The sequence below is a fragment of the Dermacentor variabilis genome, chromosome 3 (assembly GCF_050947875.1).
Source record: "Dermacentor variabilis isolate Ectoservices chromosome 3, ASM5094787v1, whole genome shotgun sequence".
NCBI lineage: Eukaryota > Metazoa > Arthropoda > Arachnida > Ixodida > Ixodidae > Dermacentor > Dermacentor variabilis.
Window position 1 is genome coordinate 22022433 of NC_134570.1, and position 12874 is coordinate 22035306.

A 12874-nucleotide genomic window follows, 5' to 3' on the forward strand; every position below is an offset into this window, starting at 1 on the left:
GTGTAAAGCCGGTCTCGAGTCGGAAAACACGGCCCATGTGCCAGGAATCTTTGTGTCAATAAATTGAAACGCACTGCGTAGAGCCGTGAGTTCTGTAGCCACGTGGACGTCGCGACATGTGAGGTCTTGAATGGCAGTGTTACTCTTCTTGTCGATATAAACACACCACCCCCAGAACTGGTCGATGTGGTCGATCCGTCAGTATATATGTGTACGTGGCTACTGTACTTCTCGTACAAAAGTAGTAAGCTCAACTGTTTTAGTGCAAATGGTGGTAGATCTGACTCTTTCTGAAATCCTGAAATTCTGAGGTGTACTCCAGGACGGCACAAACACCTTAAAGTGCCAGCGCAAGACGACAAAGACAAAATGCAGGAAACGCACAGGACAGCGCTGAACTCGCAACTAACTTTATTAGACGGAACACACAAACTTAAATTCTACAACCTATACCCACGTGCTCTCCCATCGATGGCGTTACGTAGTTATAGGTTGTAGTATTTAAGTTTGTATATGGGCCTTCTAATAAAGTTAGTTGTGAGTTCAGCGCTGTCCTGTGCGTTTCCTGCCTTTTGTCTTCGGCGTCTTGCGAGCGATCTTCAAGATGTTCAACCAGTACCAACTCGTCCAAATGTCGATTCTTCTACGTTGACAAGCACCATGGAGGAGACACCGACCTGGTCGCAGGTGTGTACCCCGATGTAAACGAAGCACGATTCATAATCCATAATCCACAGTTTGTATAATCCTATAGGTCTATGTATGAAAACCTACTACGTGATTCTAAATGGACCCATATGGTCATATAAGATTATGGTATGGTATATTTCATGGGCATTTTCTAATACAGTAATAATAACTTTAATAGACTAAAAATATAGTAATAATAGCTTTATTTAGAAAACTGACCAAAGTGATTGGGAGATAAGACACGACTAGGGGTGATTTGTCTCGTGAAAAAAAGACAACTATAAAAAGCATTTCCGAGGCAATATTTCCGGAAATTAAAGGCGCTTACCACAACATAACTCATCGAGCCATGATTGACGCCTTAGGAGATGATGGCGTAGGTGACCCTGTGTTTGAATAAATATTCAGCTACTTTGAGGGCAGGCCATTTTTTGTGCAAACAGAGGACGGTACGACATCCCAGCACGATTCCTGCGGGGGCGTAGAACAAGGTGGCACCTTGAGCCCCAAGCTCTATAACTTAGCGCTCGTCTATCTTGTTAGCTCTCTTGCGCGAATCGGCCATTAATCGATCTATGCAGACGGTATCTGCACTTATGAATCTTGTGACACATTCCCAGATGCGTTAAAGGGTGCAGAAAGTGACCTCGCTAACGTTAAATAATCTTCAAGAATGTAGACTGGTGGTGTCTTCCGAGAAGTATTCTGTGGTTGCTTTCACGCACAAGGCAATGAAATCGTAAGTCATTAAAATTAATTGACAAGTAAACGCCTACGAGAACCTACGAGAAGACGCATCACTTTCTAGGATAATAGATCATGGCCTCTCCTGGAGCCCTGACGTTTTCTATTTGAAAAATAAACGTACCATAATTACGTACCATAGCACATGGTCACCCCATCGCTCCGTATACTACATTGAAGTCGGCGCTTTAAGGATGCACATCGGACACTTTTCGCTGCTCTCCGCCCAACGATATCGTCTCTCTTCCTGCAGATAGATTACGTTCAGGGTTTGGTGGTGTTATCGCTGCTCACCGTGCAACCTTATCGCCAAGCTTCACGCCTGCAGCAAGACCACCTCTACCTCCGCGGTACCTGCAGCATTCCTAGCATCAAAAAAAAAAAAAAAAGTTGAAATGTCATCTATCGCCCTCAAACAAACCACAGTGCTATTCCTGCATGTAAAGCAGATGAGGACGCCTTCTCATTTACTCAAATAGTCTCGTTTCCTTACAGGCGCAGAAGGTTTAGTGGTCGTTCCCGCAAAAATCATCATCATGAAATTCAAAACATCGCATTTGACGTCATCGATGGCTGCACTGACGTTCATCGTTCACGAATCGCCACAGCCATGGTCTATCTTCTGAGATTCTAAGAGAACTCTTTAGTGTCTTATCTTACCGTTCCATCGAACGAACAGCCAGTCACTGACATTAGATTATTTCACCCCGACGCAAAGGGACACATCATCTATCAGTGGATACCACGCCACTACAGCATTTCAGGTAACCACAGTGTGAATGAGGCCGCCAGAAGGTCGGTGATATGACAGTTGTCGTATACTGATGCCAATGTCAAGAACAGAGGCCGCTACAAGGTTTCGGCCACTCGTGCGCGTGCTTGCATTGGCACAGAGGAGATCGAACGAGTTTACCAACACTTGTCTCCATGCACTCGTGGATCCCTCACGTGTCATATATGCAGAAGCGTTTGGCAAGTATCTGTCATCTTTTGAAGTTATTAGCCAGAAAGAGGTGGGGAGTGTCTGTGAGCACTATGCTGCAGTTATATAGAGCCCTTTTCCGAGCCTTTCTGAGATATAGCTTGCCAGCCTTGACCAACGCAAATAAAACGCCCTTTTGTGGGATCCAAGGTATTCAGGCTCAGGCTCTTCGTATTTGACTAGTATTTTCTCGAAGTGCATCAACTGCAAGAACGGTCGCGATCGCTCGTGATTACCTCATCACAACACACATTAGAGTCGAAGCGCTATGGGCGCGTATAAGACATTTTGCCCGAACACCTCGTCACCATTAAACTTTTCTACCTACTAAGAGACGACGTACCTCGTTCTGCAAAACGATATCAGTTCAGCATGAGTCACTACCATCAGGCTTCACGCGTGCAGCGAAGCGTTCGACGCCTCCTTGGCGCCTCATTAAAACCCACGTTTATCTGACTGTACCTGGTGTCCAGAAGAAAGCAGAATTGTCACCATAAACTCTCAAGCAGCTTACCATGATCCTTTTACGTAACAGTTCTGCGGAAACCCGCAAGGTGGAGAGAAGTAATTATATAAAGGAAATAGGATGACTATTTAATTACTTCTCTCCACCTTGAGGGTTTCCGCAGAACTATTACGTCAAACTCTTGCCTTTGCTTTGAGTTGTGGATAAATTCGACTTCGCCTTGCCGTCTGCTAGCCGCCTGGTTCGGTGGTCCAGGGTTGGAGTCCCGGACCAAGACGAATTTTTCTTCAACTGCGAAGCTTTCCTTTCGAGAAACTCGTACGGGTTTTCTTTGTAGCAGTTGCTACGACTGGGTGGATGTCTCATTTTCCTTTATTTAATGATCATTTTACATGAAATATACAACGGGTACACACATATATGCGTACGCCGACGGCTCGGTCCTGTCTCAACAGCTCAAGTGCAGCTGTTGTCATCCCAATAAAAGCTACCACCATCAATTTCAAAATCTCGCACTGTACAACATGAAAAACTTGACGCCATTCGTGTAGCACTGCGTTTCACTCATGGTGAACAACCACGTAAATGGCCAATTTTTTGCGACTCGAAGGCGACACTGCAGAGTTTATTTCTTCGTGCAGGGTCTTTCGTCGCGGTCACATGAACAATTTGTCTTGTATACTGTAGAAGCGATACATCACTTAGCCGAGTAGAGACACCACGCAATTTTTTTACTTGTTACTGAGTCAGTGTGCCATTATCTGTAATGAACGTACGGATGAAGCGGCTCGAATAGCCCGCGGAGAAGCCCAGTGTTTATTCATAGCACTTTCAAGGAAGGATGCTGCAAGAAAGCTTCGCATATTTCCACGCCAATACATGCTATCTAATTGTAACAGGCCCAACTTCAGACGTACGCGGCTATAGTTGGACGTGGCATTCACAAATGCCTACTCCTTCAGCGCAGGAATGGCCAACTCCACAGTCTGTGACAACCGTGGCGGATAGAAAACAATCAGCCATTTCTGTGCTAGTGTCCGCAGTAAATTGCATAGAGACGCTCCCTTACCACTGTGCTCAGGTTCGACGACCGACGTCGGTCGGAAGAGACTATCCCCCAGCACATATGTGACTCTAAATTCTATCAAAACAGTGTAAAAGCATTGTTGTGCTTTTTTTCATTTTTTCGATCTGCACGATTCACGTTTAGTACTTGGCGTGTCGCGATTTCATTTTTTTCTGTCTCTCTCTCCTCCTCCTCCCTTCTTTCTAACCCCCTTTCCCCAATCCACCTGCAGGGTAGCATACCGAAACTTGCCTCTAATTAACCTCTCTGCTTTTTCTTCCTCTCTTTCTCACGTCTCCACTGCTTGGATCCATTCCCGCAACTACATCTTCCACCCGGAATACCGGGAATATCGCGAGCTGAAGAAACACTTATATGCCACCTGTGGCTTGGCGTGGCTTTCAGAAGTGCTTATTCATTAAGCTTATTCAATGGCCGATAGCCCTACGTGCGACAACTGTGGCCCCGAGGGTACGATTATGCATCTCCTTTGTGAATGGCCTCGCTACAGTGGGCCCAGAAAAGAACTCTCGACCACACTACATAGACTGGACAATCGCCCTTGTCGGAAGAAATAATCCTGGGGCACTGGCACAGGCCGTCTTCAGCACAGAACGCGTTGAACAGACTGTTGCGCTTCTTGAGGAAATGAAGACTGAATGACACATATTGAGATTTCTCGTGCGCTACATCACACTTACATGCAACCTTCTCCCTCCCCCTTTTCATTTTTCTCTCGAACTTGTATCTCCTGTGACCTTGCATTCGATTTCTTCCTTTTCCCAGGACAGGGTAGCCAGTCAATACACACAGTGGCTTTTTGTATGTTTGTCTTTTTGTCTCTTTTTTCTCCTCCTTGTCTAATGTGTCCAACGTGGAGTCGCCCTAATCATGAAATAATTTTCTTTTTCTATTAAAGTCGCAGCATACGGGCAGTTCAGTAATTCCATCCCATAACATTGCGGCTGAAGCGCCTGTCGCGACGTGGCTAAGGAATTATGCAGCCCATGTTAGCGCAAAAGCAAACGACTTGCTGCCTGCTTTATTGCAGCTGCTGCTGCTACTGCGCGCAACTTCATTATTATCGTATAATGTCGTGTGCTAGAATATCGTTACCGTCATCTTGCAAATATGTTTGCCTTACTCGCGCCGAGATCATTGCATGCGTCAGGTATACTCCTACGGTAGAAATGTCATTCATTCGCGCTGCCTTTTCATCACGGTGGCGCTAATTCGTGCCCGCAAATGCAGCCAACGCCCTCTGTCGTAAGGGTCGCGACAAAAAGACGAAGATTTCGAGCGGGGGGTTTTTCGTAATTCCCGCTCCGGCCAGAATTACGAGCACATCCCGCTTGGCGCCGGAGTCGACGCCGCGACAGCTGGCGCCGGCTGGCGCCGGCCGAGCGAAGCAGGGCGGCGGCGGGAGCGCGGCGGGCGCGCCTCCGCGTGGGCCGCCGCCGCCGGTGGTGCCACGTGCAGCGGGCGACGCCGCCGCAACGCGGCAGACGCGGCTCGCGAGCCGCGCGGGAAGCACGGGGCGCGCCATCGCTCGAGCAGCGCGAGCTTCCTCGGCGCTTTTAGCGACAAATAAAGTGCGCGGTCTCTCCGCACCGCGAAGGCCCCTGGCGTGAAAGCATGGAAAAACTTCATTTTCATTGCAGGCCAGCGACGAAATCCATTAGGAGGGATAACCAGCACGGCGCGAGAACCCGGGATAGATTAAGTGAAGACATTAACAGCGGTCACTTACAACCTTGAACGAACGAATTAATTTATTTCCATAAATATACAAGTTTATGGAGGATATAAGGAAAAAAGTTGCAAAAGAGCAACTTGACTAGTCCTTAAACCTTCTCGTGACAGCAGCAGCAGAAACCAACACATGACAAAAAGGGCGGGTAAGAGAGAAAGAACAAAACAAAACAAAAACAATAAACGTTCTCATACAAATGTTCATACAGCAGATAGCAATAGAAAAAATACATAACTCAATAAAAGGAAGCCTACTTATACAGAGATTAGAGGCTAATAAGCACCAAAGTAATTTATTAATTTAATCTTACTGCAAGAAAAAACATCAATACCATCGTTCATTAACTTATTTAATAATTGCGGTTTGTTTCCCATAGTTGGTACGTGGGTATGGCACAAACCAATATTCCGGAAATCCTGTAGCATAATAGCTTCTATCTCGTGTCAATTTGGCTATAAACCTGGCGTGGTTAATGTTTCTCTGGCACTCCTTACCATATGTTAACGCTAAGCGAAAATTGAAGAGATCATGAGCTTTAAGTATTTTTAGGTCTTTAAATAATGAATTAGTTGGAAAGTCAAATGGTACTTTGCATACAACACGAATAGCTCTTTCTTTCAGACGAAAAATACGAGTAATATTAGTCGCAGATGTGCCCCAAACCAGGCAGCCGTAATTTACGTGGCAAAAAAAAAAAAAAAAAAAAAAGAGTTACAGAGCAGAAGTTTTACCTTCTGTGAAATCTGTTTATTAGTGAAAAGAAGGCCTGAAACTCGTGAAAGCTTGTTTGTTAAAAAATTAGTCTGATAGTTCCAAGACATGTCATGTTCAAAGAAAACACCTGAGGTTTTAATGGAATTCACGAGCATGATCGTTGAAGAGCCAAGTTTAATGTCATCTTTCAGGAGAGCATTCTTATTCTTGGTATGAAACAAGATTGCTTTAGTTTTTCCTGTGTTGATTTTCAATCCATTTTCGACAGACCAAGTATATAATCTTTTAAGCACACAATTCGCAACTTTAAGCAGTGTTACAGCATTACTTGAAAACAACGCGGTTGCATCATCAGCATATAAAATAAACTTGGTGTGGAAATCTAAATCAACAATATCATTAATAAAGACATTAACCAGACGGGGGCCTATAATGCTACCCTGCGGAGCGCCAATATAGACTGGTTTAACTTGGGATGCAATATTATTAATTTGCACAAATTGGCATCTGACACAGATATGACCTAATCAAGTCTAAAGCGATGACACGAATACCATAGCGATTCATTTTCTATAACAGGAGCTCGTGGTTAATACAATCAAAGGCCTTGCTAAAGTCTATAAGAATGCCTAGAGTAAGAAGGCCTTTATCAAAATTATCTCAAATGAATTCTTTTTGCTGAAGCAGGGCAAGTTGAGTAGACCTAGTTTTACAAAAGGCAAACTGACAATCGGTTAAAAAATTTTTGCTTTCGAGGAAATCAGATATGCGTTGAAAAATATTTTTTAAACCTTTTGAAAATACAGGGAGAATAGAAATTGGTCTATAATTTGTCAACAATTTTTTATCTCCTTTCTTGAATAAAGCTAAGACTTTTGCAGTTTGCATCTGACGTGGGAGTATACACCGGGAAAGGCAGACATTGTAGACGTGCATTAATACAGGGGCAGTTAAATCTAGGACGTATTTCACAGGTTTAATCTGAATATCATTGACATTACAAATGCTGCTGTTATTAAGTTCACTGAACTTGCATGTTATATAGATGCGTTCTTTGGATGCAAAAAAACTGAATCGGAGCAATCAACGGATAAGTAACGACTAGCATACATGTTGATAGGTGCACTTACAACGCTGGTAAAGTAATTGTTAAACGTGCCAGGCAAAAACACGTCTGGAACTGCATTGCCATTTTCCAAAATACCTGTTGGAGGCTGATAATCAGGCACACGATTCAACAAAACGTTGGCCCGCTTCCACAATTTCCGGCTGTCATTCCAAAACAACCTTCCGGATTTATTGCAGGTATCTCGATATATAAGGGGCGCTGAAAGAATTGGACAAACGTGCAAAAGAGGCCTAAGGTTGGAATTCTCCATACGAAGAGCTCGATGATAGGTCTGACATTGCGGGACTGGTAGACGTCAGGATAGAGCTGTCACACTCGATTAGAAGATATTCTAGATGTAATTAAGGAGGGCAAGTGGAGCTGAGTGTGCCGTGTAACGGCTTGCGATAGATAAAGGATGGTCTGTTAAAGTGACATTGTGAGCATAAATGGGCAGCAACAATCCAGGGAGCCGGTGGAGCAATGAGGTTAGGAAATTTGTAAGTGTTATATATATAGTGCTGGTTCGCTTGACCGAGGAGCGATTTGACTGAATCTCTGGGAACGAAGCCTCTGTCCAGCAAGCTTATTGTGAGAGGGTTGGCGACCATCATGGTTATTGCACTTTTTTTTTTCGCTTACGTCTGCCTGTGATTGCACCGGCATTTCTCATTCTATAATTAAAATGCTATTTGAGAAGGATGCCGGTACCTTATCGGCGCGTGCTTTTCCAACATTGTGAACGCAGGGCTGCCGCAAGCTTTCACCTGCGTTATTTGCATGGGAGCAAAAAGACAGGAGCGCGCTGGCGCAATTAAAGTATAACTGCAATGTCATCTGCATCTATACGTACCACCAATCAGCCCACATTTCAAACATATGTCTGTTGTCATCTCTGTCTGGTGACTGCCTTCTTGTTTTTGTCTGGATTCTATCCTTCCTACAACTGATCATTCGACAGCACCTCTGCTGCTTGGTATGGAGGGATCAACATGTCTCTTTCGCTTCCATTGACGCTTGCATTGGAAAGAATGAAACTTCACCTGAGCGCATTTCGCGAACAAGAGATCAAGCTTTCGAAGCGTAAAAGAAGCCGCCGCGGTGGCTTAGCGGATATGGTGTGACGCTGCTAAGCACGAGATCGCGGGTCGAATCCCGGGCCGCGCTGGCCCCATCTCGATGAGGGCAAAATGCAAAAACGCCCGTGTCCCATGCACTTGGGGCGTGTTGAAGGTCTCCTGAGGGGCAAGATTAATCAGGAGTCTCCCACTACGGCATTCCGCAAGATCAAATCGTGGTTTTGGTGCGTAAAACCCCAGAGTTCGTTCTTTGATTGATATGATCATTCAACTCAGGTGCCAAGGTTATAGCACCTAGTTACACTGGAAGCATAGCATAGCACGGGAAGGACGATCAACAAAGGCGAGACAGCACAAGCGCTACTCTCGTTTGGAAAGTACCACTCTCGTGTGGAAGGTACTCCATTGGACAAACGGGCAGATGTTTGAATGTGCGTCTCCAGGAGCACAGTAATAAAGTGGGCAATATTTGCACAGACGGTCATCTGGCGGCCCATTGTAAAAAGTGTGTTGCACAACCACCTTGCCATCCCTTGTTCGATAAGACGGTCATTTTGTACCGGCACCGCAAGGACCTGACAAGAGAAATCAAGGAAGCATCCGAGATTGCACGGGCAGGTTATCTATGCGTCAGCAGGCCGTCTGTGGCATTATCAACTACAGAGCTTGAATTCATGGCATGGCGGCATGTGGCGTTTTTGTCAAGCTTTTATGTCCTTCTTTCCCTTAGCAGAATCAGTTGCGTATATATGCTCCTCTTCCGCAATAAACGCTGTGTTGAAAGTTAGCGCTTGTCCTGTCTCGCCTTTGTTGATCGTCCTTCCCGCGCTATGCTTCCAGTGTTACTGTGTATTACCAACCAGCTCAAGCCTATACCCTTCTGTTATAGTACCCTCGCGCACTCATAAGTCACGAACCGTGCGCTGTGGTGAACTTGCTTCACGTGATCTCCCGAGAGAAAGTCCAAACAGGCAAAATTAAAAACGTAGTGAGCCTGCTACAAATTAGGCGCAACAATGACGACGCCGGAGTTCGCCACTGACGCAAAGAATATCTTCGACTTGGCCTCTTCCAGCATCCGTTCAGAGTTAGAGATGCAAGCTTCTGATACCGCTGTAAGTCCAGCGATAGACGAGCGGGAAATCACCAACGGGATCCGGCTGTTCCCGCCGCCCTCGAGAACGTGAGTCCCATGCCGGGCGAACCCGTCAGGGCGCGCCCACGCCTCGTCGCGCGGCTCGTGCAGCGGCACTGTCGCGTGTTTCTACCTATCGGCGAGCAAGTGATGCCGTTCGGCCGCTTGTTGGCGTCGCTGCGCACGCTCCACTTCGATGAATCGCTGGCGCCCCCCACCCCCACCCCGCGCGTCGCCGTCGCACCCGCTGATTCTGTGCAGTAAACGGCACGAGCCGAAGCACGGAAATATGACGGTAATATTTGCTTCACCACAGCTGTAATATTTGGTTTGCGGCAGCAGGGACACAGCGCCGTTGCACAACAACGGTTACTTTGTTGAAGTCCTGTAATCTCTATCTTAAATATCGTATTGTCACAACGACTGGCAGTACGCGGTCATAGCATAGAGAGCGAGTCGCAATGACTACGCAATTATCTATCAATGACACCTCGTTTGTGATCTTACTGTGTACGTGTGCCTAACTGCACATGCGCGTCACGGCTCACGTGTAGTACGTGCCTGGTCTATACTATAAGCATGTCAATATTTCTGCAATAAAAATGGTATAGCAGGGAGCATGGGCTTCCGACATCTCCACCTGATCACCTACAGCGAAATATATCAAAGGCGCCAACTCTTACCCATCATACGGTATAGGAGTGACCATATGAGTCTTACAAGTTTTCATGACCTTGTGTGTGCGCGTGCTTGTGGCGTGGATGTACATTAGTGGAATAGCATCGAAGGCATTGCCCAGACGTTTAGTCCAGCTCATCCCGGTTGCAATTAAGATTGACGAAGGAGAGGGAAAGAAACACTGGCATCAGTGAATAGTGTTGCGATGCTACTCCAGGACAAAAATGAGAGAAATAAGCGAATGTTAAAGGAGTCTCATTTCTGAGGAGGATTTATGGCCAAGAGTAACGTTTTCCTCTTCTTCATTAGTAATGTCGTATTTAAAATACATCTCCACGAACAAGTGGTCTCGTTTTTGTCGACACTGTATTTCTCAAATTTCGTACTTTTGCCTCCCAATAACAAATTCTAGACGTTCGCTCGTTCATTGTTAACTCAACAGCCAAGGACGCTAGGTCTCACAAGGAAAACGAAATAATAACAAATCAAACTTCACATGCAGACGCGGATGACCTGCAACGTAATCTTTGTTGGAACAACCTTTGAACACTGTTCTGTGCATGCGGATTATTTAGTAATTTCTTTTTTTTTTCCTTCCTTGCGCTCGCATTGTTACGCTGGACCCTCAACATGCCAGTCGTGTTTGTAGCCGTCCAGTGAAGCGCATATCTGGATGCGCAAGTGTATCTCAGGCCGCATTCTTCGTCTTGTCTTCTGTGCGAATCTGCGGACATCACTCATTTTCTGCTCCATGCGCAGTGTCGCTATTCTCCCTATTGTCGCACTATTCTCACGTGCGCAGTCTCGCGTAAAAATGTAAAAAAAGAAAAGTAATAGGCAAAAAGCAAACAAACGGTAGTTAAGGCTAAAAATTTGAGGGCACGGCAGGGAACATGCGCTTATCCGTAGTGCGCTTCGAACGCGTTGGCCTTCAACGACATCAGGCACGCAGCGGTGCACTCAACTGCGTGAGCAGAGGAGGCGCGCTCATATTGAACTGCCGGTCCTTTTAATCATTGAATTCGCAGACGAGAAGGCCCGCCTATTATTCTCTTTTGTTTGTCGAAACCCCGTTGTGCCAAAGCAGGGTTCGCCTCTGTATGATTCTTTTTTTTTTGCGTTTCTCTCTCTCTCTCCTCCTCGACCGGCGCGGATCATTCATTACAATTTGCATGGCGATGAGTAATGCCAGGAGCAGGAAACAACATCACAAGAGGCGTCGGGTTGCACGCCGTGCTCTGCAGTCGTCCAAACACGACGCGATCAAAACAAAGCGCACGGGCGCGCACGGCTCGAAAACAAAGAAAACGAAGGGTAATAAAAATACGCGGAAAACAAAGAGGCGCAGTGGGGGCTAGCAGCGAGATCAAAACAAAAACAAACGGGGGAGGGGGAGCAATAAGAGAAAGAAGCCCCGACGCTGCCTCGGAAATCTCAAAAACGTGACGTCCCCCTCCAGCCCTTGTGAGTCAGAGGCGAGACTACCGCTGTTGAACCCCTTTCCTCGCTGAGCGCACGCCAGAGCTATCTGTCGGCCGTCCTCCCAGTTGCTCCACGGCGTAACAAATGCCAGCATTTTGAGATTGAAAGGGTTTCCTGACTGCCTCTACGGCTCGCGCGCGCGTTCTCCGTGCCGTGACTAAACAGCGCGGCTGCTTGCGAAGTGCCGAGCATCTCTGGCGCACGGGCGTGCGCGTGAACGAAGTTTCCTTAGTCAGACGGCGTTTTCACGTCCTTTGTTTTTTTTTACCGTTGTGTCCGCACGCGCATATTCGCTGGTGACAAGCGAAAGGAGGCCACAATGGCGACCGTTGGGCGCCGTTGGGCAACATAACAAGTGGATCGCGGATGAAGAGAACTCGATACGCTGGACTTTTGCGCACGTAGTGATTGTTCCGCGCTTCCGTGCTAACGGAGTGCTCGGCGCAAGGCTTGAGAATCTACAGCGGCACCAGTGTCGCTGCCGTCAACAGCAACACTGCTAAACTACGAGTGCGTATTGCTTGGCTATTCATAGTGATTCAGTTTAACTCAACTATATGAAACAAGCGTTTCTATACGCAGACAGCCGCGCCAAGGTGTACTTAGAAGATGTAGGCGGATTCTTTGTGACTGGCCGCTACAGCTATCAGTGAAACTCATCGAAAGTGTTAGCTTTTGTGCATACCAGCTGACACTTGGCATAGCTATCCAAAACCAACGTCGCCTCAATTGCTTTTCTATTTATTTTATAAGAGATTAACCTGAATATAAAGAACTTATTCATATATCTACTACTGTAACAGTGTTAGAAGTTTGTTCGCAGACTGAAAATTTTATTGGTGCTAAGTGAAGTTACAAAACTGCTGTGAAGTTGTTTCTTTAGCACATTTATGTGGGCAGTTGCAAACACACGAACTAAAAACCACGGCTGCGACGCATAATATCGTCCGCATCAGGATCTGCCATATACAGTTTCC

The 12874-nt window shown here is 46.2% G+C and overlaps 1 protein-coding gene across 3 annotated transcripts in view; it reads right to left on the reverse strand.

Moving 5' to 3' along the window:
- The window catches only part of ct (homeobox protein, cut), a 749731-nt gene that overhangs the window by 626361 nt on the left and 110496 nt on the right, over window positions 1-12874 (reverse strand). The gene's annotated exons all lie outside the window — the stretch shown is intronic.